Genomic DNA, 23,572 nt, shown 5'->3' on the forward strand with positions numbered 1-23,572 from the left:
TCAAAGAAGAAACAAAAGCAGCACTTTGTACAGAGGGAGATTGAGGCACATCTCTCAGGTCCCTCCTCTGTACTGTTGTTTCAGTGGAAATTTCACAACACATTTTAGCACCATAGCTTTGACTCCAAAATGATTGCTATGACATTTGGTCAAAATGTCTTATTAGTGTCTGCTCTTCAACCTCAGACAATAGCTTTTGTAATTCACACCTCCTGTCACTGATAATGGTAAAACTAAATAAGAAAAGAATTGTTTTCATCTTAGCCAGTTTCAGCCTCCTTTTCCATTTCCATAAGATGAGAGAACAGACAAGACAATCTAAGATGTTCTCTCGGCTTTAACAATCCATGAACACATACCAAGAGTTTCAGCTGGCTGAGCAATGACCATCCTGCATTGGTGTTTAGAGATAACTATAGCTTTGAACAATAGGTTCAAAGTATGGATGGATGTGACACAAGATAAGCTGTCAAGCTGGGGACCTAAGTCAGGGTAGGCTCCTGGGAGGTTATGAGGGGGACTCAAGCAGAGACTTCTAGTAGCAGAGGCCATAGAGACTGAAGAGGACACCTTCTAACTAGACTAGTCTCCTAGTAGAGGAAACGGAACACCCACCCACCCACAAAAACTTGGACCCAAAATTCACCCTGCCTACAAGATGTTCAGGGAAAAAGATAGAACAGATAGAGCAAAAATTGGGGGAATGCCCAACTAATGCCTGGCCCAACCGAAGACCCACCCCATGGGAGACTGCCAGTCCCTGACACTATGAGCAATACTCTGCTAAGTTTGCAGACAGGTGCCTGACAGAGTTGTCCTCTGAGAGGCTCTACCCAACAGTGCCTCAAAACAGATGCTGAAACCTAGAGCCCCTGCTCAGATGTAGCCCTTGGTAGCTCAGTATCCAAGTGGATACCCTAGTAAGGGGAACAGGGACTGTTTCCGACATGAACTCGATGGCGGACTCTTTGACCTCTCCCCTCCCCCAGGGAGGCGCAGCCTTGCTAGGCCACAGAGGAGGACTTTGCAGCCAGTCCTGAAGACACCTGATAAACCAGTGTCAGATGAAAGGGGAGGAGGTTCTCCCTTATCAGTGGACTTGGAAAGGGGCAGGGAGGAGATGAGGATGGGAGGGTGGGATTGGGAGGGAAAGAGGGAGTGGGATACAGCAGGGATACAAAGTTAAAAAACTGTAACTAATATTTTAAAAAAAAAAGGAAAACAGATGCTGAGACTCATATCCAAACAATGGGTCATGAATTGGCAGTCTTGTGGAAAAGTGGGAGGAAAGAGAAAAGGACCCTGGAGGTGACAGGAACTCCACAAGAAGACCAACAAAAGCAACTCACCAGCACCCAGAGGAGCTTGCTCAGGCTGAAGTATCAGTCAAGGACCATGCATGAACTGGACCTTGGCCCCCTACAAAGAGGTAGCCAGTGGGTATCTTAGGCTTCACATAGGTCCTCTAGTAAGAAAAGTGGGGACTGTATCTGACATGGACTCATGCCAGCTTTTTGATCACTTCCTCCTGGCAGGACTGCCTTGCCAGGCCATAGGAAGAGAGAACACACTCAGTCCTGATGCAACTTGATGAGCTAGGGTGGATGGAAAAGGGAACTATCTTTGCTGAGGAATAGGAGATGGGGTATTGAAGGAAAAAGGAAGAAAATGGGAAGGGAGGAGGAATGGGGCTACAACCAGGATGTAAAGCGGGGGGGGGACAGGAAATAAGCTACCTTGATCTCTGGGACTGCAGCTAGAACAGACAGGCTGAGATCAGTGTGGCCTGTGGAAATGAACATCCATGAGCAAATACATTAGGATTCATACGCAATGGGCTAAGTTTGGGAAGGGAGGGAATCTTATCTCCTCTGTAAAAGTAAAGCAGCTTTTACAAATCCTGTTTAGCAATATCTATAATCACAATGGCATTCCTAGGAATCCCATATAAGACACAAAAGATAGGCTGGAGAGATGGCTCAGAGGTTAAGAACACTGGCTGTTCTTCCAGAGGTCCTGAGTTCAAATCCCATGCAGCCACATAGTAGCTCACAAAGGACAAGCAGCCCTCTGTAGTTGTCCTTCTACTATAACATAAGTGACTTAATGGAATTTGAGGTTGACAGAAATCGTCTCATAACATGAATAAATAGATAAAGTAGGTCAAAGTAACAAAGGCGAAACAAAATAAAAATCCAAAGTACATGCCTAGAATTTAAAAGAACAGTATTTGAAACTGATCGCTAGAGTTCAATGATTCTGACATGTTCTATTTATACTAGTGCATGATAAACGGGAACCAAATAAAGGCTTTGGCTTGAGTCATGCAGCAGAGGATCACCGTGGACCAGTCAGGTAGGACAGCACAGCAAAGATACTCTTCTTGCCATTGCCTACTAATGCTTACCTGGATATTTTCTTTTAAATGGAGTGAGTTTTCCTTCCCAATTTACTCAGAAATAGCTTCTTTCTTCTCCACTTTTATTGCCTCTGCCCTACACAAAACCACAACTTGATCTTATCAGATCATTACAATTGCTCCTATTAGATATTAGGCTTTCTCCTAAGTCTCCTACATCTTTTTTCCATGCAATATGTGCGATCATGTTTTTTACAATGCTAAGTCTCTCCGCCATCCTCTCTCACCCAGTGCTTTTCATTGTAGTCAATAGAAGTCCTGCCTTATTTCAGGTTCAGTGCCCTATAACAACAGTATCAAAGTCATTTGAATGTTTGTTGGGTATGCAAATCTCGGGCATCTCCCCACAATTACCAAACTATAGACTTTGGGGACCAGGTGCATGTTTTCAATTGTCCTGCTTAAGAAGGCTCCTGTCTGAAAACCTCAGCCTCACAAAACAGTATCTTCTCTCCTTCTCCTTCTGCACTCCCCTTTGCTTTCTTTGCTCAGATCCAAATAAACAGATATCAAGCTCAGATCTTTTGCATATGTTCTCACTTCTTTGTCCTGATGTCCATGTAGCTTGTATCTCTCTTGGTTCCATATAAACACCAGCTTACAGAACAGCCCTCTCTGACTACCCTTATAAAACAGCAAGCATTCAGAGTTCCAGTTTCTCCTCCCCCTGAATTTTCTCCCTTGCACTTCTTACCCCTGATATACAGCATTTGTCTACTTATAATCTCTCCCAACCACTAGAATAAAAGCTCCACGAAGATGGAAGTTTTTATTCTTTACATATGACTATATTGAGAACATTTCTTAACATAAAACATAGGCTCAAGAAAAAAAAGTATTGAATGAATGAATCCAGCCCCAATATCTGAAGAAAAGAAAGACCTGGTTAATATATATATAGGTAACTGAAACATCTACAATAATCCCCGCTTTAAAAGTCTAGCATTAAAGACTTTATTAAGGGAGAATGTCTTTTAATGAGTGAAAGCAATAACAGAAGTACATATGTCTAATTATATAGAATATGGGTCAGACAGTGCAGACTTCTCTGTAGGAAGGATAATATGGAAATGGTAGAAAGGCTAGAAGATTCTACTAGAGTCCATGCTAACTGGGTTACTAGTCAAAAAAAAGTATCTATGGAAACAGTATGGAGCTTCCAAATGAAGGGAACCGGTGAAGCTACACTAACCACAAACGTTTATGGCGTGCACGTGACTGTAGACGTCATGAACCTGGAAGGAGAATTAACATACTTGGTCCCAGAATCAGAATCCAAGTATATAGGACAATACACAGAATTTAATAATTGAAAATTTGCCAATTAAACATGCAAAGGGACTTAGCTGTGATGTACCTGAAAAGAAAATTAAAGTTTTAGTTGACAATAAACATGATAATGTTGTAAACATATGTTTTGGGGAAATCAGATGAACTATAAAAGTTATTTACAGAAAAATGAATAAATAAGTGAACCATCATTATGCCAGTAAAAATGGGATGGAACGGCATGAAAAAGACATTGAGTTATGGAAATTTGGCCAACCTAAAAATTAACCAAATGTTGAGTGGGACACAGTATCTCACTCAATTCATTCAATATAGAAAGATTCAAATTGAAGAGAAGGCTCCTCAGAGACATATTTTGACAGTTATATAAAGTATTATTACACAGAAACCTAACTGAATTTCTTCTATGTAACCTGAAGGGGAAAAAAGCTAAAATAATTTTAAAGAATTTTCAAGATGATTCTAATAAAGAAAGAACTGGATATTCAACAGTCACTGCCCCAGGCTAATAAAAAGAAAATTAATCCTGGAGGTGTTTAAAATCTGACTATACGCAAAGTTGCCAGCCCTCTGCCTGAATAACTATATCCTCAACTGTGTCTGCTTTCCCTAGGCTTAGGGATTTAACATGTAGGGATGTTCTGATACCCTGTTACCTAAAGTCCTTCAAACATGTTCTGTGCCTTCAGGATAAGATCCTAACTTGCTCACAGATCCACATTTTCAACCTGCTGTGTCACAGCCCTGCATTTGTATGCTGGTGGTCACCTCTATCAAAAGGGCATGCTTACCTCCACATGAGACCTGAACTCTTGCTAATGTCTCTGCATACAACACAGACAGACAGACAGACAGACAGCTCATGTCCTTCAGCTCTCAACTGTGATATGCAACCCTAATCTAGTTGCTACACCTTCCCTGGCCATCCAAGCTAAATTCACCATTTGTCACATAAGCTGACAAACAGAACAGAAATCACACGATCTCTTAAAAACTGAAGCCAGAGCACCCCACATCTCTGCCCGGAATGTAATAAGAGCTTTGAGTCACATTTAGAGAAAAGTTCTCTTCTCCCTGTCGGAAAAGCTTTGGGTTGGGATGCCACCCCTGCATCTACTGTCCTTCCTGTTCATCACTGAATAGTATTTTCACCTACAGATTTCCCCACCTATAATAAAATTTTCCCACATATTTGCATTAGTTGATTATTCCTTCAAACAGAATTCCAGTTGCCTGTCGCCACCTCAGGAAGTCCTTGCCATCTCCACGCTACCAAATTTATCCTTCCTCTTTCCTGCTTTTTTTTCAAATCAGTACCACTGTCTGAGCTTGCATCAGACCATTCTTGCTTGTACACTCCTACTTTCCTCTAATAAAAATAATCATAAGCTACAAAAGGAAGAGGTTTTGCCTTGTGTTATTCTCTGTATGCCTAGTACTTAGACCAATGTCAATATAATGGAGCTAAGTCTAGTGCTCAAGGAGATAAAAAAAAATTTTTTAAAGAAAAGACTGATCCTAAATGAAATAAAGGGAGTGGTGACCTCAGAGCTAGACCTCACCCAGATAGGCTTCCAACTTGTGAAAACCAATTAAAGGAAATTTTGAGGGTTGGCATCACATAGCTTTAATCCCAGCACTCAGGAAACAGAGCTAGGTGGATCTCTTAGTTCGAGGCCAGCTTTGTCTACAGAGAATGTTCCAGGACAGCCAAGTTTAAGCAGTAAAGGAAACCATCAAAACCAGGAATCTGGTGCAAATGTATTTGAAGAAGAGAGCCATACTCTAGCCCCAGCAAGTGGCAGAAGGTGGCCATGTGGTAGTGTCTTTAGAATCAAGGATCTAAGAAGGAATCCCCCTTCAGGACTAAGGGAAAGTGCTGAGGCCAGGCATGTGTCCTGGGTGTACCTGCATCGAGGCTGAGGAAGGCCATTGTGTGAAGCTGTGAAGGTAAAGCCTGAACTGCCCTGTAGACCCCAAGAAGTTGGATATGCCAGAGTCAAGGAATACCTGCCAAGAAAAGCTGCTGCTGACAGGGCATGGAACTAGCTCAGGGGGGAGGTATATTGCAGTCAATAAATTTGAAAGGAGTTGAGATCTGAAGAGCAATTAGACATCAAACATGGAGGTGCAGAGTTTAATATTTGCCTAGCTGATTTTTCATCTTGCTTTGGTCTAGTATTTCCCCACTATACTTCTTTTCACCCCTTTTGGAATGCATATCTTATACCATTGTATGTTGGAAACGTAATCTGTGTTTGATTTTGATTTTATAGGGGATTAAAGTTAAGAGTTTGCCATGAGTCTCCAAAGAGAATTTGGTCTTTTAAGACAATCTTGAGACTGTGTTAGACTATGGATGTGGACATTTGAAGTTGAACTGAATACATTTTTGCATTATGATATGGCTATAAGCCTATGGAGGCCAGGGAATGAAATGTGGAGGTTGAATAAGAATAACCTCTATGATTGACCTCGTGCAGGAGCAAATTGATACCCTATGGCAAATTGCTCAACCTGGCTGTCAATGAAAGTATGCTGGACTTTGTGTCACTAGCATACAACATGAGAATTTTTCCTGTGCTGCAAATCTGTCTAAACAATTGTCTAGATATATTTTAGATAATTGGACTAGAGAATTCGATACTACGATGGAGCAGCTGAGAGTGGCCATTATCACAGTAAATTCTACCAGAGTGGACACAGGACTAGCCACAGGATTATCACCATGGATTGCTGCAGCCATGAATCATCTGAAGGAATGGGCAGGCATGGGAGCATTAGCAGGCCTTCTGGTGTTGGTCTCCTTGGTTTGCCTGTGGTGTATATGCAAGATTAGAGTCTCACAACAGCGTAATGCAGCCATGATCATTCAGGCCTTTACAGCCATTGAAGCAGGACAGTCTCCCCAAGCATGGTTGGCTACCATAAAAAGCTAAAATGTTACGCTCAGGATGCGAGGCTAAGCACTGCACTCAGGGTCAGCCGCTTTGGACCCAGAGAAGAGCAAGTCTGATTGCATGCGGGTTGATGCCCCAGGTCCTGCCTCTGAGAAAAAGGTATCGGACGGGTCTGATGCTCTTTGGGTGGATGACACCTAAATGAACATCAGTACAAAGTCCCAATTTATTTCTAATATCAGAGATCAGACCTCTACTCTTGCCTGATGCGTCTAAAACAAAAAGGGGGAACTGTAGAGAGCTGCGTAATGCCGTGCCTTAAAGATGGAGCTGGTTTCCGCCTTCCACCTTCCCGATGGTGAGTGCTCTCTGTCATAAACAACTCCATATTTGGCTAAGGCCGAGGATCTGGCTTGCTTCCATGTATGTGGACCTATCTGCATTGCCCACGTGGCATGCGGGGGTTGACTACCCAGAGGCTATTTAAGCTGTGGGCTGGCTTTCCCCAGGGTCTGATGATTGTTCAAAGTTCCTGAATAAACTGCATTGAAAAAAAAAAAAAAAGAATAACCTCTATAACCTCATATATTTAAATGCTTAGAGAATTGAATTAGGAGGTGTGGCCTTGTTGGAGAAAATGAATCACTGAAGGTGGGCTTTAGGATTCCAAATGATCAAGCCAGGTGCAGAGAGCTTCAGTCTTTCTGTTCCTGTTGCCTGCTGATCTGGATGTAGAACTCTCAGCTACCTCTCCAGCATGAAGTCTGCCTGCATGTCATCATGCTTCCCACCTTGACAATAATGAACTAAATTTCTGAACCGTAAGCCAGCCCCAATTAAACAATTTTCTTTAAAAGAGTTTCCAGAGTCAAAAAAAAAGAGTTTCCAGGGTCAAGGTATCTCTTCACAGTGATAGGGACCCTGACTAAGCTAATAGCCTTCATGAAACCTTTTTTTCTTTTTTTTTTTTTTGTGAGCTTGAGACTTCCTGACTGCCACCACCCTATAGTAAAGCAGCAAACACTTTCTTTTTCTTGGAGGTATCTCTTTTATTATTATTATTAGTTACATTTTATTAACTCTGTATCCCAGCTGTATCCTGCTCCCTTATTCCCTCCCAATCCTACCCTCCCTCCCTCAGCTTCTCCCTACCCCTTTCCAAGTCCACTGATTGGGGAGGACCTCCTCCCCTTTCATCTGGCCCTGTTTTATCAGGTATCTTCAGGACTGGCTGCAAAGTCCTCCTCTGTGGTCTAGCAGGACTGCTCCTCCCTTGGGGGGTGGGGAGGTCAAAGAGCCTGCCATTGAGTTCCTGTCAGAAATAGTCCCTGTTCCCCTTACTAGGGAAAACCAATTGGTTACTGAGCTACCATGGGCTACATCCAAACAGAGGTTCTAGGTTATATCCATACATGGTCCTTGGTGGAGTGTCAATCTCAGAAAAGACCCCTGTGCCCAGATATATTTGGTCCTTGTGGAGCTCCTACCCTCTCCACATCATACTAATTCCCCCTTCTTTCATATGATTCCTGGAGGTATCTCTTGCCAAATAGTTTCACTCCTCTTTATCACTACAGACAGTTCAGACCATCCATGAAGTTCTAGCTAGCATTTCCAGTCCCAGACACTGAAGTTCTCCCCATACCAATATGGTGGCTCATAATCTACATGCTCTGAGTGAAATCACCTCAATTTCCTCCTCCGAACAAGCTGTAAGTATGACTATGTGTTTTAAACACCAAATGATGTAATTTTTTATTCCTCTTACAACCTCTCTCCTAACACCAATGACTAAATTTTGATCTCTCTAAGAGGAGGCAACACCCTCCCTAATCCCCTTCCTAATGCTTCTTCATACTCTGTTGCTTGAACTAGCTGGTCTTATTCTTCAGAAGGAATTTTTAAAAAGCCATAATGTTGAGTTAATATTAAGAGCCCTTATTCTCCTATTCTCTCTTCTCTATGGATCTCCCCAGTTATAGTCTAACTCCTAATCAATCTTTATTAGTCTCTCATGTGATCTTTTTTAATTAATTTATTTAGTTATTCACTCTACATTCCAGTTGTAGCCCCTTCTCTCCTCTCCTTCCAGTCCTACTTTCCCTTTCCCACTCCTCCCCTATTCCTCAGAAAAGGGGAGCTCCCCCTACCCATCCACCCCAGCTCATCAAGTCACCTGAGGACCGAATTTGTCCTCTTCCCCTGTGGCGTGGTAAGGCAGTCACTACCCATCAGGGGGTAGTGACCAAAAATCAGGCAACAGAGTCTAAGTCAGAGACAGCCCCTGCTCCCCTTACTAGTGGATTGATGACATGAAGCCTGAGCTGCCCATTGGCTACATATATGTAGAGGACCTAGGTCCAGTCCATGTGTGGTCCTTGGTTGGTGCTTCAGACTCCACAGGCCCCTGTGGGCTCTGGTTAGTTGGCTCAGTTGGTCTTCTTGTCACCTCTTTTCTCCTTCCCTCCACTTTTCCACTAGACTCCTTATGCTTCACCCAATGTTTGGCTATGAGTCTTAGCACCTGTTTTGAACTGTTGATTGGTGGAGCCTTTCAGAGTAGAACTCTGATAGGCTCCTGTCTGCAAGCATAACAGAGTATCACTAATAGTGTCAGAGGTTGGCTCTCTTTCATAGTGTGAGTCTTGGGTTGGGCCAGGCATTGGTTGGACCTCCCTCAATCTCTACTCTATCTGTTCTATTTTTGTCACTGCAGATCTTGTAGGTACGGTAAGTTTTAGACCAAGGTTTTTTGTGTGGGTTCCTGCTCTCCTCCCAGTGTTGTCTTATCCAGTTAGAGGATGTCCTCTTCAGTCTTCATGGCCCCTGCTTCTAGGAGTCTCAGCTACAGTTCCCCTCATTTCCTCCCGGAGGCCTATTCTGACTTAGGTCTTCCTCTCACGTGATTTCCATTATGACTCCTGAAGAAGAGCTGGTTTCTCTGTTTCTTTCATGCTTTTAACCACAACTAATTTGCAGACTGGCATTAAAAGCCTTGGGAAGCTAAAAGGGTAAGGCATTGAGTTGCTTAGGAAGAGAGATTTCAAAGTATTTTAATGGAGAAGATTAATCAAAGGGCTACAGGACATGAAAGATGACTGGAAATTATGTTTATGAATTGCTTCTATTTTGTGATTCTTAAAAACTGAAAATAAATGATCAAATGCTGTGACACTTTTGTGGTAACATCTGGTTCTCTGTACTGGGATCTCTGATGGTGACACATGAGTACGTTTCCTAAGGTTACATTTTGTAGGAATACAAACTGACAGAGTGTGTTTAGGTGATATAGCTTCCTATACACTAGATTAAAAGTCATTATAGATCTTATACAATAGGACATATTCACCCACAAAAGCTAAACTGAAGAAATGTTCAGCTATAAAACAAAATTCAGTCACACTGGAGTATAGAATAACAACATTTCAAGAATTATTACGATGATAACCTCAATGTCAGAGACGTGCATATTGGAGAAAGTTCAGGGAGAATTTTGTGTCAAGTGTTATGGTATACACCTGTTGTCCAATATGCAGGAGAAAAGAGGAGGATTAGAAATTTGTGGCCAGCCTCGGATACATAGTAAGACCCTGTCTCAGAATAAAGAAAAAAAATGAGAATGGGAAATAAGTAGCAAGATGCCTACTAGCACAAGTGCAAACAGATGAGTTTGAATCCCCCAAAATCTACATGAAAAAGACAGGTATGGTGGCACTTGCCTATGATATCAGCACTAGAGAGCACGGACAAGCAGTTCCATGACACTCAGTGGCCAACCAGCCTACCAAAATCAATGAGCTTCACACTGAATGAGAGACTCTATCACAAAAGAGAGAAGTGTAGAATACTTGAGGAATGCCTCTGACATCAACCTTGAATCACCACATGCATGTCCACACACATGAACACACATGAGCACAATCTCACACTAACAAGAATAAACTACCTATGCACGTACAAACATTAAGAAATACTTTGTTAGCCAGAGAACCAAACTTTCTAAGCCTAATAAAACGAAGATATCTTCTGTAGAGTAATCTAAGAAAGTATCAAACTGGAAGCTGATTCTCACCCCCTGCATAGTTATATACCTAGGTTTTTAAAAGGTAATGTCAATTTCAAGCACTGAGGGGAGGTAGGCAATATAGCAGCTCGATGGCCTAAAGATACCGCATGAGTCTATAGCCAAGACTGGATGCCAAGGTGTGTAATAGTCACACCTACCTTACATTTGACAGGTGCTGGGACACTGAGATGGATAATGATGCTCAGAAACTTGAGAAAACCACACTTTTCCAAGGTCTGGAAAAAGACCAATTCACAATCAGAACATGTCATAGATAAAGAATTGGCTGGATGAGAGCCTAAAAGGAAAGTGTTTCCACAGCTTCTGATTATAACACTGCCTTTAGCGCGCATGAATTTTCTGAAGCATTTTCCCCTTGTATTTAAAAAAAAAAAAATCACAATAGTAAGGCAGTAAGCAATCCTTCACTAACACAGAATCAAAGCAAATCAGACTGGGAGATATTTAAATTAAGTATTCTATATTTTTCAAGAACCACATGTGTTCCTACTGTGCTGCTTATTTGCCCATCAAGGGTTTTCTGTGCCTAAAGAGGAGCCTAAAACTATTTCTACATTACACCATTCACCTTAATCATTAAAACTACTTAAAAGACATGCTCAATATTCTCTAAACTGAAAGGCAAAATTATCCTCATCTTTTTCACAATTCCAGTTATGCAAAATTTGTGAAGATGATATTGGATAGAACAACGAGAGAATATTTGTGCTCCATTTTCACTCATATGTCAAAGTCCTACCCCTCAATTTTGTAGCATTAGAATATAGCTCTTTGGTAGGTATGAGGTAATTAGGGTAAGTCCTTACGAATGGGAATGATTCAGAGTTCTGATGAATGGAAATGAGCAGGGAGCTCATAGAATACCTTTACCCTTTTCCACCACATGATGATACCACAAGAAGATAGCAGTTTGAAACCCAGAAAATTGACTTCACCAAAGCCTTATTTTACTGGCATCTTGAAGCCTCTAAAATTTTGAGAAACAAATGCCAGCTGCTTAAGCTTCTCAGTCTATAATATTATAGCAGCACAAAAGGACTAAGACAGGTTGTGCAAAATCATAACTTTAGCACCTAAGAAGCCTTGAGTCTACCTCTTTGCTGTATGATTTTGTCTGAGAAAAATTTGGTCATCTAAAATAAGAATGTACTGAGATAGTACTGGATATCTATAAGGTAGAATTGTGGATGCTGAAGGAGATGAAATATCCAGTACATCAAAGACACTGAACATGTATTTGGATTTTCTCTTTCTCTCTAAACTGAGACCTCTATTTACAGATAAATAATATTTATAAAGAACTATCAAGCTGGAGTTTATAATTTTCATTCATTGGAGTAAACTCAGTTCAAAGTTAGACTATCAAGAGACATGGGCACCCAGGGCTTAATTAACTGTTCTTCAAGTTCTTAACACATCTTGGCCAAGTGCTAGTACCATGTATTAACAAAATAAAAGACTTCCTTTAGCCTGATACCTATCTTGTGACTGTATGAGCACCAAACGAGGGCAGGACCCAGGACTGTGAAGGTTCAGTGAGAATGTTATGAGACTTTACTTAAGAGACAGTTATTTTGTCAGTAATAGAAGTGGGGATTAGAAACCAAGTAACAACTCCCTTTTTCAAACATTACACCTAATTTACAACGCAATGGCAGCAAGGAGAGCCTTCCTGTAGATAAAAAGTAATTTAATAAAATAATGGCTGCCATTTTTCTACTGCAATTGTTCTGCAACATAATTTATAGGAACCATATTTCTCTACTTCTTGGTGACAGCTATTGGGAAACATTCAGCAGAAAACCTTGGTACCAAACCAAGACCATTTGGATCAGTAAGACTGAGCCATTTTTAACTGTTTCCTCAGTTATTTTCTTTTTCAGGTTTTAACCCATTTCGTCAAGAAGGATAGTTGTTGAAAAATCTTTTAAAAATCTTTTCTAAAACTGAGATTTTTAGATTAAAAATGGCAATAAAGTTGTTATGACCCGATATTGCAAAGCTGCTGATTCATTTACATGGCTAAGATACTCATAAATCAGTCTATAGTTCATCACTATGAACATTAAAATATGTAATTCAAAATTACACATATGGCTCCACTGAGACTGTACTCTTTTTTTTTTATTAATTGGCATTCGGCACTATTTGTTTCAAATAAATCTTATAGTAATTTAAACAGTACCACAGGATACAAAATATGATACCTGAGCAAAAAAGTAAGACAGGCCATCTAAAGGACACAGGTCAAATACCACTGTTAACAGCACCTGAGCTGAAGGCCTTGATTTGTAAATTTAGCTGTTGAATTGTTAGACTAAAGAATAAAGGATCAATGCAATAACTTTCATTTTTACCCACTCTTCTTTACACTTTCAAATTTTCGATAGATCCTTATTTCTTCTTTATTCCAATTATTCTATTTTGTTGTTGTTTTGGTTTTTGTTTGGTTTTTTGTTTGTTTGTTTGTTTTTTGAGACAGGGTTTCTCTGTGTAGCCTGGGCTGTCCTGGACTCACTTTGCAGACCAGACTAGCATCAAACTTAAATCGATCTGCCTGTATGTGGCTCCCTGAGTGCTGGGATTAAAGGTGCACACTACCACGCCCAGCCTTGATTATCCTTCTTTCAGTTCATGGATTACCTGGGGTAAAAATAATTTGACAATTCATCTTGATTGTCGGCTTTCAGCTTTATAGGATTTAGACTCACCATGCAAACAAGCCGTGACTGAGCTTCTAGACTATGTTAGTAGATACAGAAGGACCCATGTCGATGGTACTAGTTCGTGGTTGGGGAGAGGGGAATAAAAAGGAGAAAGCAAGCTAAATGCTTTCTGGCTGCTGTGAATGTAATGTGAGCAGCCTCCTCCCACCCCTCCCATACTTCCTTCCCTGTCTGATAGGCTGTATCTCCCCACCTGTAAGCCGCTTCCTCCTTCAGGTTGCTTCCTGCTAGGTGTTCATTCATGGCAGTGAAAAAATTACCATGCTGTGCATTTAGGGTTTCTGCTGTTACTAGTGCCTTTCCATCGTAGCGCGTGTCCCACCTGTTTGCAGCCTTTCTGTACATTTGTCTGCATATCTGTTACTTCTTCCTTCCCTCGCCATTCCAATCATGTCAATAACTAAACAACATAGAGTGTAGCAAGGTGTCATCAAACTTGAGGTCATTTTGGCTACTGTTTTTCAGCGTATCCATGTAAAAGGAGAAAGCATTGGAGCAACAGCTGGAACGGAACCATCTGTACACAGCAGACCAATCAGTACATTCCATTACGGAAGGAAGGGGCAGAATATGTATAAAAACCTCTGGTATATAAAAACCAGAGGTTGAAGAGGCCTGTTGCAGTGCAGAGTCTTCTATACTTGAGAGGGACACTGCACACATGAACTAAGGCAAGCTTGGCTCTCTGTACATGACCAGGACAAGGTCAAGCCAGTCAGCATTCCAGCCTGGTCGGAGGAGACTCCCTACAGGAATTCGCCCCTAGTCAGTTGTCCGTGTTCCCGATGGCCCCAAACCTACGCACATGTGGACAGCACAATTGAACTCGATGGGTTACTTATGAAATAAGAAGGAAGAGGACATGAAGTGGAGGAGGGGCATGTTGGGGTGTATACAACCAAAATACGTTGTACATAACTACGACATTTATATACATATATGTATATGCAAAGGAGAAATCTTCCTAAATTCTGAGTTACAACATTAGCAAAAAAATGCTAATGTATAAATCAGATAAGTACTAATTAAAAACAGAGTTCCAGACAGTCTTAAAATGTCTTTATTTTAGTTTTAGCCATAATGTTTTAAAACTAACTGAAAAAAGATAGTCTAGAATTAAATTCTTGGATACAATTAGGTCAATATACAGTTTCTAAATATTCAAAAAGGGAATTTTTATAGACCAATTAATCATTATATAGCCTCTAATTATTCTTTGACACTTTCCTAATTAATATAAAATTGCTTTGTGTAATGCTCAATAATAAAAACATGTGTTCTTAAATCCAGGTTTTCATTTAAAATGCAGTGAGGGACCTCCCTCTGAGTGGGGAACAACCTTGCCAGGCCACAGAGGAGGACAATGCAGCCAGTCATGATAAGACCTGATAAACTAGAGTCAGATAGAAGGGGAGGAGGACCTCCCCTATCAGTGGACTTGGAGAGGGGCAAGGGAGGAGAAGAGGAAGGGAGGGTGGGAATGGGAGGGAATGAAGGAGGGTGCTACAGCTGGGATACAAAGCGAATAAACTGTAATTAATATAAATGATAATAATTTTAAAAATGCAGTGTAGGAAATAATGGTTCAACAATTCTAAGCTAACAGAATTTCTAATGAAGGGATCCTCATTGTGAGATAGGCATAAAATTAAGCTTAATTCAAGGTCAGAGTTTAATGACAATCAGAGAGCATTACACAGGGAAAGAATAATGTGGCCATACATTCTTCCCTTGAAACTTAGTTTGGGGTGGTCAGCAAGTGTTGCAGACGCTGATGGGTGATTACATGAAAAGAGAAGGCCTGTCATGTATCATGCTCACTAGGCCCTCAAGGTTTTCTAAAGAATTTTTAGACAACTAAGGAATGTTTTTCTTGGCCCTCATTAACTACCTCTTTTCTACCTCAAAAGAGGTAGTTCTAGAATGACCTATAAATTAGCCACCAAAAATTTGCTTCACTCTGAAATGTGCAAGCAATATTTTCTGCTCTCAAATTAATACAGTTCTTTCAGTCTCATTCACCTTTTTCTATCTCAATCCATTACCTTTGTCCTATGACTCCATCTACTATCTCAATTACCAACATTTCTTTTTTTCTTTTCTCATTTGTTTGTTTATTGTGGGGGAAGCACATTCACCACAATGTATACATAGAGCGAGGGACAACTTGCACATCAATTAATTCTCTCCTTACACCGTGATTCCCAGAGATCAAATTCAAGTTCTTGGATTTGATAGTTTACCTATTGAGTCATCTCGCTCATCCAATCACTAATGTTTGGATGAACATTTTTTTTTAATCAAAATAACTGTGAAAGTCTAAATAAATATCCCACATAATATCTCTGAGGGACTCTTTTGTTAATCAAGACTCTGGAGCACTGCTCTCAATCTTGATTAGTTCCCCTGAATCTGATAAGAATTACTAAATCTCATTCTCACAAAAAAGAAAGAAAGAAAGAAAGAAAAACAGCAACATACCCACATACGCCAAGTTTTACAGCAGCATTAACTATATGAAACATCCAATTGTGTCCCTTTGTTCAAGAGGCCTGAGCTGTTAAAAAAAATCACATACTTCTCCAATACAGTTACAACCAGCTTCAAAGCCATAACATGTTAGATAGACACAAACTTACTCTCTGCATTTGTAGATATTAGGTCCTTTCCTTTCTGATTCCAGATAAGGATGATGTATTTCTATTTATTTCCATCTTGAAACCTGAATATTAAAAAACGCCTCTCTTTTTTTGTTGTTGTTGTTGAGACTTCTAAATTTTCTTTTTTTTATTTTATTAATTACACTTTATTCATTTTGGATCCCCCCATGAGCCCCTCCCTCCCCTTTCTGCATGCATGCCACTCCCCAAGTCCACTGATAGGGGAGGTTCTCCTCTCCTTTCTGATCTTAGTCTATCAGTTCACATCAAAAGTGGCTGCATTGTCCTCTACTGTGGCCTGGTAAGGCTTCTCCCCCCTCAGGGGGAGGTGACTAAAGAGCAGGCCAGTCAGTTCATGTCAGAGGCAGTCCCTCTTCCCATTACTATGTAACCCACTTGGACACTGAACTGCCATGGGCTACATCTGTGCAGAGGTTCTAGGTTATCTCTATGACCTCTATGGTTATCTCTATGTCCTTGGTTGGAGTATGAGTCTCTGGGAAGTTCCCTGTGTTCAAATTTTCTTCTTCTGTTGCTCTCCTTGTGGAGACCATGTCCTCTCCAGCTCTTACTATTTCCCACTTCTTACATAAAATTCCATTCACTCTGCCCAACAGTTGACCATCAGGCTCAGCATCTGCTTTGACAGTCTGTAGGGCAGAGGCTTTCAGAGCCCCTCTGTGGTAGGTTCCTAGTTTGTTTCCTGTTTTCTTCTTCTGGCTTTCAGAAGCCCTCTGTAAAAGGTTCCTAGGTTGTTTTCTGTTTTCTTCTTCTTCTGATGTCCATCCTCTTTGCCTTTCAGGATGGGGATTGACTGTTTTAGTTAGGGTCCTCTCTCTTGCTTAGTTTCTTTAGATGCACAGATTTTAGTGGGTTTATCCTATGTTGTATGTCTATATCAGTGAGTATATACCGTGTGTGTCTTTTTGCTTCTGGGACAACTCACTCAGGATGATCCTTTCCAGGTCCGACCATTTACCTGCAAATTTCAAGATTTCCTTATTTTTCATTGCTGAGTAATACTCCATTGTATAGATGTACCACAGTTTCTGCATCCATTCTTCAGTTGAGGGGCATCTGGGCTATTTCCAGCTTCTGGCTATTACAAATAAAGCTGCTACAAACATGGTTGAGCAAATGTCCTTTTTGTGTACTTGAGCCTCTTTTGGATATATGCCCAGGAGTGGTATGGCTGGATCTTGAGGAAGCGCTATTCCTAGTTGTCTGAGAAAGCGCCAGATTGACTTCCAGAGTGGTTGTACAAGTTTACATTCCCACCAGCAGTGGAGAAGGGTTCCCCTTTCTCCACAACCTCTCCAGCATGTGTTGTCACTTGAGTTTTTGATCTTGGCCATTCTGATAGGTGTAAGGTGCATTTCCCTAATGGCTAGTGAGGCTGAGCAGTTCTTTAAGTGCTTCTCTGCTATTCGTTATTCCTCTCCAGAGAATTCTCTGTCTAGCTCTGTTCCCCATTTTTTAAGTGGATTACTTGGTTTGCTGCTTTTCAGCTTCTTTAGTTCTTTATATATACGGGATATGAGTCCTCTGTCAGATAAAGGGTTGGTGAAGATTCTTTCCCAATCTGTAGGCAGTTGCTTTGTTTTGATGACAGTGTCCTTTGCTTTGCAGAAGCTTTTCAGTTTCATGAGGTCCCATTTATTGATTGTTGCTCTTAGAGCCTGTGTTATTGGTGTTCGTTCAGAAAGTTTTCTCCTGTACCAATGAGTTCTAGGGTATTCCCCACTTTTTTTTCTAGCCGATTTAATGTGTCTGGTTTTATGTTGAGGTCTTTGATCCACTTGGACTTCAGTTTTGTGCAGGGTGATAAGTATGGATCTATTTTCATTTTTCTACATGTAGACATCCAGTTGGACCAGCACCATTTGTTGAAGATGCTATCTTTTTTTCCATTGTATGGTTTTGGCGTCTTTGTCAAAGATCAGGTGTCCATAAGTGTGTGGGTTTATTTCTGGGTCCTCTGTTCGGTTCCATTGATCCACCATTCTGTTTCTATGCCAGTACCATGCAGTTTTTAAAACTGTTGCTCTATAGTACAACTTAAGATCAGGGATGGAGATACCTCCAGAAGATCTTGAAGCCACAGTCACCTTGGTACCTAAACCTCACAAAGACCCAAAAAAAAAAGAGAACTTCAGGCCAATCTCCCTTATGAACATTGATGCAAAAATACTCGCAAACCGAATACAAGAACACATCAAAGATATCATCCACCATGACCAAGTTGGCTTCATCCCAGGTATGCAGCAGTGGTTCAATTTACGGAAATCCATCAATGTGATCCACCATATTAACAAACTGAAAGAAAAAAAACCACATGATAATCTCCCTAGATGCTGAAAAAGCATTTGACAAAATCCAACATCCATTCATGTTCAAAGTATTGGAGAGATCAGGGATACAAGGCACATATCTAAACATAGTAAAGGCGATATACAGCAAACCTATAGCCAACATCAAACTGAACGGAAACTTAAAGCAATCCCACCGAAATCAGGGACAAGACAAGGCTGCCCACTCTCTCCATATCTCTTCAACATAGTTCTGGAAGTCCTTGCTAGAGCAATAAGACAGTTGAAGGAGATCAAGGGGATACAGATTGGAAAGGAAGAAGTCAAATTATCACTATTTGCAGATGTTATGATAGTATACCTGAGTGACTCCAAAAACTCTACCAGGGAACTCCTACAGCTGATAAACACTTTCAGCAAAGTGGCCAGATACAAAATTAACTAAAAAAAAATCAGTAGCCCTCCTGTATACAAAAGACAAAAGGGCTGAGAAAGAAATTAGGGAAACAACACCCTTCACAATAGCCACAAATGACATAAGGTACCTCGGAGTAACACTAACCAAGGAAGTCAAATACTTGTATGAAAAAAATTTCAAGTCTCTGAAGAAAAAATTAGAAGAAGATATGAGAAGATGGAAAGATCTCCCATGCTCATGGCTTGGCAGGATCAATATAGTAAAAATGGCCATCTTACCAAAAGCAATCTACAGATTTAATGCAATTCCCATCAAATTGCCAACACAATTCATTACTGACCTGGAAAGAAAAATTCTCAACTTCGTATGGAATAACAAGAAACCCAGAATTGCTAAAACAATCCTCTACAATAAAAGATCTTCTGGAGGTATCTCCATCCCTGATCTCAACCTGTACTATACAGCAACAGTTTTAAAAACCGCCTCTAACTCTTTAGAGAACACAATGTTTTTAAATTTTCATATGAACCACATAGGACTTCAAATGGCTTCTGTAAACTTGCATGTAACATTTTCAAGATAGTATTGCCCAATGGTTCTGGTTCCCTACAGTGCTTTGCAAACAACGAGGACAATAAATCAGCTGTGTCTCTGACACTGGATGTAATCATGGCATAGCCATCCTGTTACACTCTCTTCTTTCACATCACAGGACAAAACCCCAAAAGTCTCCAGCGTAAAGACAAGGCACTGCACCCTGCAGGCTTCTCTCTTGTGCTGTTTCTTTTCCAGTTTAGCAAATGTCCATGTTAATGGTGAGACATACACACTTTAAACCGGAAATCAGCTTGATATACGCAATTATACCATTACATGTTTTTAAAGTTCATCAATGAGGCATTGCATTTGAATCTACACAACAAACATGTGCCTATGCTGAGATCCTAAATAATCTTCTAAAAAAAAAGACAGCACTCAACCTTTTTCATAATTTGCTTTGAACAAGTAAAATTTTGAGTACCTTCTAGCATTTATGTAAAAATCTATTTTTAATCTAGTATATTCTAAATAATCAATGAATTACTAAATGTTCATTGTCAAACTGACTCAGTTTATTTACTTTTAAGTAGTCTTGCACAAATATTTGTATCTCACAATATCTTATTTTTAAAACGCAGTTGAAATAAGCATCATGCAGAAAGCCCTCAGCAAGGACATTCAAGGCTGTGTCTCGGGAATGGTGTCCATAGTGTGTGACAACTTTGTCCTGACTGTCTTTCCAAGAATGATTACATGTCAAATAAACCTGGAAAAGGAAAAACAGTGTCCCTCTGGGGAAGCAGCAGGTTTATATAACAAGCAAAGTACTTCTGCAAAATGTCCTTCCAGGACAAAGTTTGACAAATTAGCTGGCAGTCTCTTCTACAAGTCTAAGGCTCCAGATCTCTCAGCAGTGGCATGAATCTGCTCTGGGCACACCATTCAAACCTACCACTGCACATAGCCCCCTATGAGTCAAGAGAACAAGAGGAAATGATGAGAATAGCAAATTCAAGTTGATAGGACTCTTAAGTCTTCTGCTTGCACACTAAACTGTGGCAGACTTGCTTGCTGTGTTAGAATCAAGGCAGATATCTCAGACTCTTTAAAGTTCTTTCCACCAAGTTGGACAAGCAAAACCAACAGGGTAGGAGAGAGTAACTAAGGCCTTCTCAATCTAAGATGGATAAAGAAAGAGGCCAAATGAATCCCCATGCCTAGAACAGTGAAAAAAAAAGTATAAAAGCCATGGTTGCTAGACATTAGACATGAGGTTATATAAGACTGTACTCTTTAAGGGAAGAAAACTAATGACCAGGAAGAATGTCTAGGCTGCAATGAAGAGAACCCACAAGGAGCTCTGTGGTTAATCTAGGTAAAGGCAGCAGAGCTGAGAAGCCCAGGAAGCCAGGGCAATTAACATCCAGGTGAAAAGGAAGAACAAGGAGCAACAGTTCATGTTTTCAACAGCCAGTGTAGAAAATTTGTGGCTGACAGAGCACACAGGTAAGTTGTTCTTGGTTCAGAAGTGAATTGATACAGTTTTCTGCCCTAGAGTACCTCGCCTGTGTGTACAGCACACTGTCTCCCGTATCGGTCCCCCACAAAAACATTTCTATACCCAGAATCTCTTCAAATGGTTCTCTCTACCTGTTCTGCAACCCTGCCCTTCAAGAGACTAAATTTTAGACCCTCCATCAAAGGAAAAAAATGGATACTAGCCCATTATCCATCAGCATTCTTACTTCCTTTGTGTCCTGAACCCCACCCAGCGCTCCCTGACATTTAACCAAGAGCTATCAGAAAAAAAATCCACAGCATCAACAGATGATGTGGGTCACTGTGTGACTCAAATCAAGACCAAAACACTACAAGATATAATATCTCTAAGATAATCTATTCATGTTTTACATTTCCTCAATGTAGCCTTTGTATTTTGCTTCAAATTCCTAATGATTATTTTACTGTTTTATTCATAGGAAGTTTTGATGTGTTGTATTTGGTTCAGTTTCTTAGCTCAGGTCACAAAATGCCTCCTGAGTCCCAAATTCCAAATTCCATTCCTCACTGAACCCTAAGAAGCATGCCCATTTTAGGAGGAAACAGAAAAAAAAAAAGTGAAGTGTGTGACTCTAAGATGGCCCAACAGCTCCTATGAGATTCTGCCATGGTGTAGAGAGAGGGAAAGTCACTGAAATACATGTGCTCAGGCTCGTTTTGACCTCTGGACAGACTCAGCCTTTAAACGGATCATAAGCACAATCCATTTTATTTCTACAGGAAAGTATAGCCGTGTGGTTCTACTATATATTTCTATAAACAAAATGCATCCTGTTGAGATGCTCCTTCAGACATTGGCCGGTAAGAAAGCAGTAGCTCCCCCTTTTCTAGAAGATAACACTATCGTTCCTTTTTTATGCACATGGGTCTTCTCATACCTACCACATATCAGTAAGACTTGCAAGGGTTTCACCACTTTCACAGACTGAACTAGATCCCTTTCCCAGGCTGATTCTTTGCTTGCAAAGTGTTTTTCTATGCTCAGTTCTAACTGTCACTATTTCCAAGCTACTGTATTGTCAGCACTGACAAGAAATTTGTGCTCCATACAGACATGTCCCTGGCTTTGGCCGATTAAATTGTCCAGTTCCTTCGGTGAAGAGTAGGATAATTAAAGTAAGGCAAGCAAGAAAGAAGCATGACCAGGGCAAACACTTCTCACCAAGAAGATTAGATGGTACTAAGAACATATCAGTCAACTTAGTAATTTAGAATCATATCCGAAGGAAACACAGTTTAAACATGCAAACCTTGAACGTTTTTTGCCATTAGCACCAAGCTGCATCAGGACTCAGTCCAGCTAAGATGAAAATGCAAGCAATCTGTATAACAGAAAATGTCAGAGTGCTGCATAATAAAGCATCACTCCTGGAAAATATACTTCAAGTACATACCATTTTGTGTGCCAAAACAGAAAAGTAACATACTTAAGGAAATCCTTATTCCAAGTGCGTATTCATACTCTGGGAGCCTATATGCCCAGAATGCTTCCTTAAACAATAAGTATTGATTACATGTAGACCAAAATATTGTGAATGCTTGTTAAATGACTCGCCCACCCTTCACCCACATCTATAAATCCAAAAAGATTATTTTTCTTAAGATGTGAACAGAAAACCAAACTCCTATTTTATTATCCAGAACACTAGTCCCCTTTTGGTCTCAAGAACCATCATTAAAACTGACAGAAATTGGTGTTATTGGTGACAGTGCAGACTGACAGGGCAGGCTCCAGAGAATCAGCACTTTTATTCCCAGGGAGCACATGCAGCCAGCTCATTCTTGAAGTGGGGATTCAGGGAACTTTATGCCAAGCATGCCCTTGTCTTTCATTCAGTGTGAAGACAAAGGAAAAGACAGGACTTTGATCCAACAAATTCTGCCAACGCTGTTTACTGTCTTTGCTTCTGTGTATATCGCCCCCCTTCCCAAGCTGCACTAATGCATAGGTATTCAAAGGCAATGAGAGCTGGGCTCTGATCAGTGATCCACGCATGGCAGGTGCTGGAGAGGCCCACAGCAGCACTCAGCTGCATCTGGCATTATGACAGGCCCTCAAGACTGGGATGCTAATGAGGCCCCTGAAGCAGCATGCACCTTCCAATATTAAAAGCACCACACACCTGAGAGCAAGGAATCTTCATGGGCTCAGTGTTTACTGGTGGCACACATGGTAAAACCTATCCCGCTGCTAATTCTGTTTTACTCACATCTTACTACTGGCATCTGAAAGAACACTTGGCTTCTTTCCACATAGCTCTCATAGTCCTCCATACCTATGCAACTGCTTGAGCTGTAATAGTGCATCTGGATTTTCATTATATACCCCAAAGAGCACTGACTATTGGGCTTTATTATGCCTTCTCACAAGACAGCAAAAATTTCTTTCTGTTTGGATACTATCTAAGCACAATTTTATACCAATACAATGATTAAATAAAAAGGGGGGGGAAAGAAAGGTTTTAAAAGCTTTGATGTGCTAAAGGAGATTTTTGAAATAAGAAGGAAACAATTTCAAAACTAAGCATTGAGCAGCCACTGCAAAACAAAGAGCCATCAACACTCCATAGTTAATGCGTACATACAAAGGACCCTCTGGATCTCTCTGTCCTTCCTCCCACTTATCTACAAGACTCCCCAAGCTCTGCTGAATGTTTGGCTGT

This window comes from Meriones unguiculatus, chromosome 1 (genome assembly GCF_030254825.1).
Source record: "Meriones unguiculatus strain TT.TT164.6M chromosome 1, Bangor_MerUng_6.1, whole genome shotgun sequence".
In the NCBI taxonomy this organism is placed as follows: Eukaryota; Metazoa; Chordata; class Mammalia; order Rodentia; family Muridae; genus Meriones; species Meriones unguiculatus.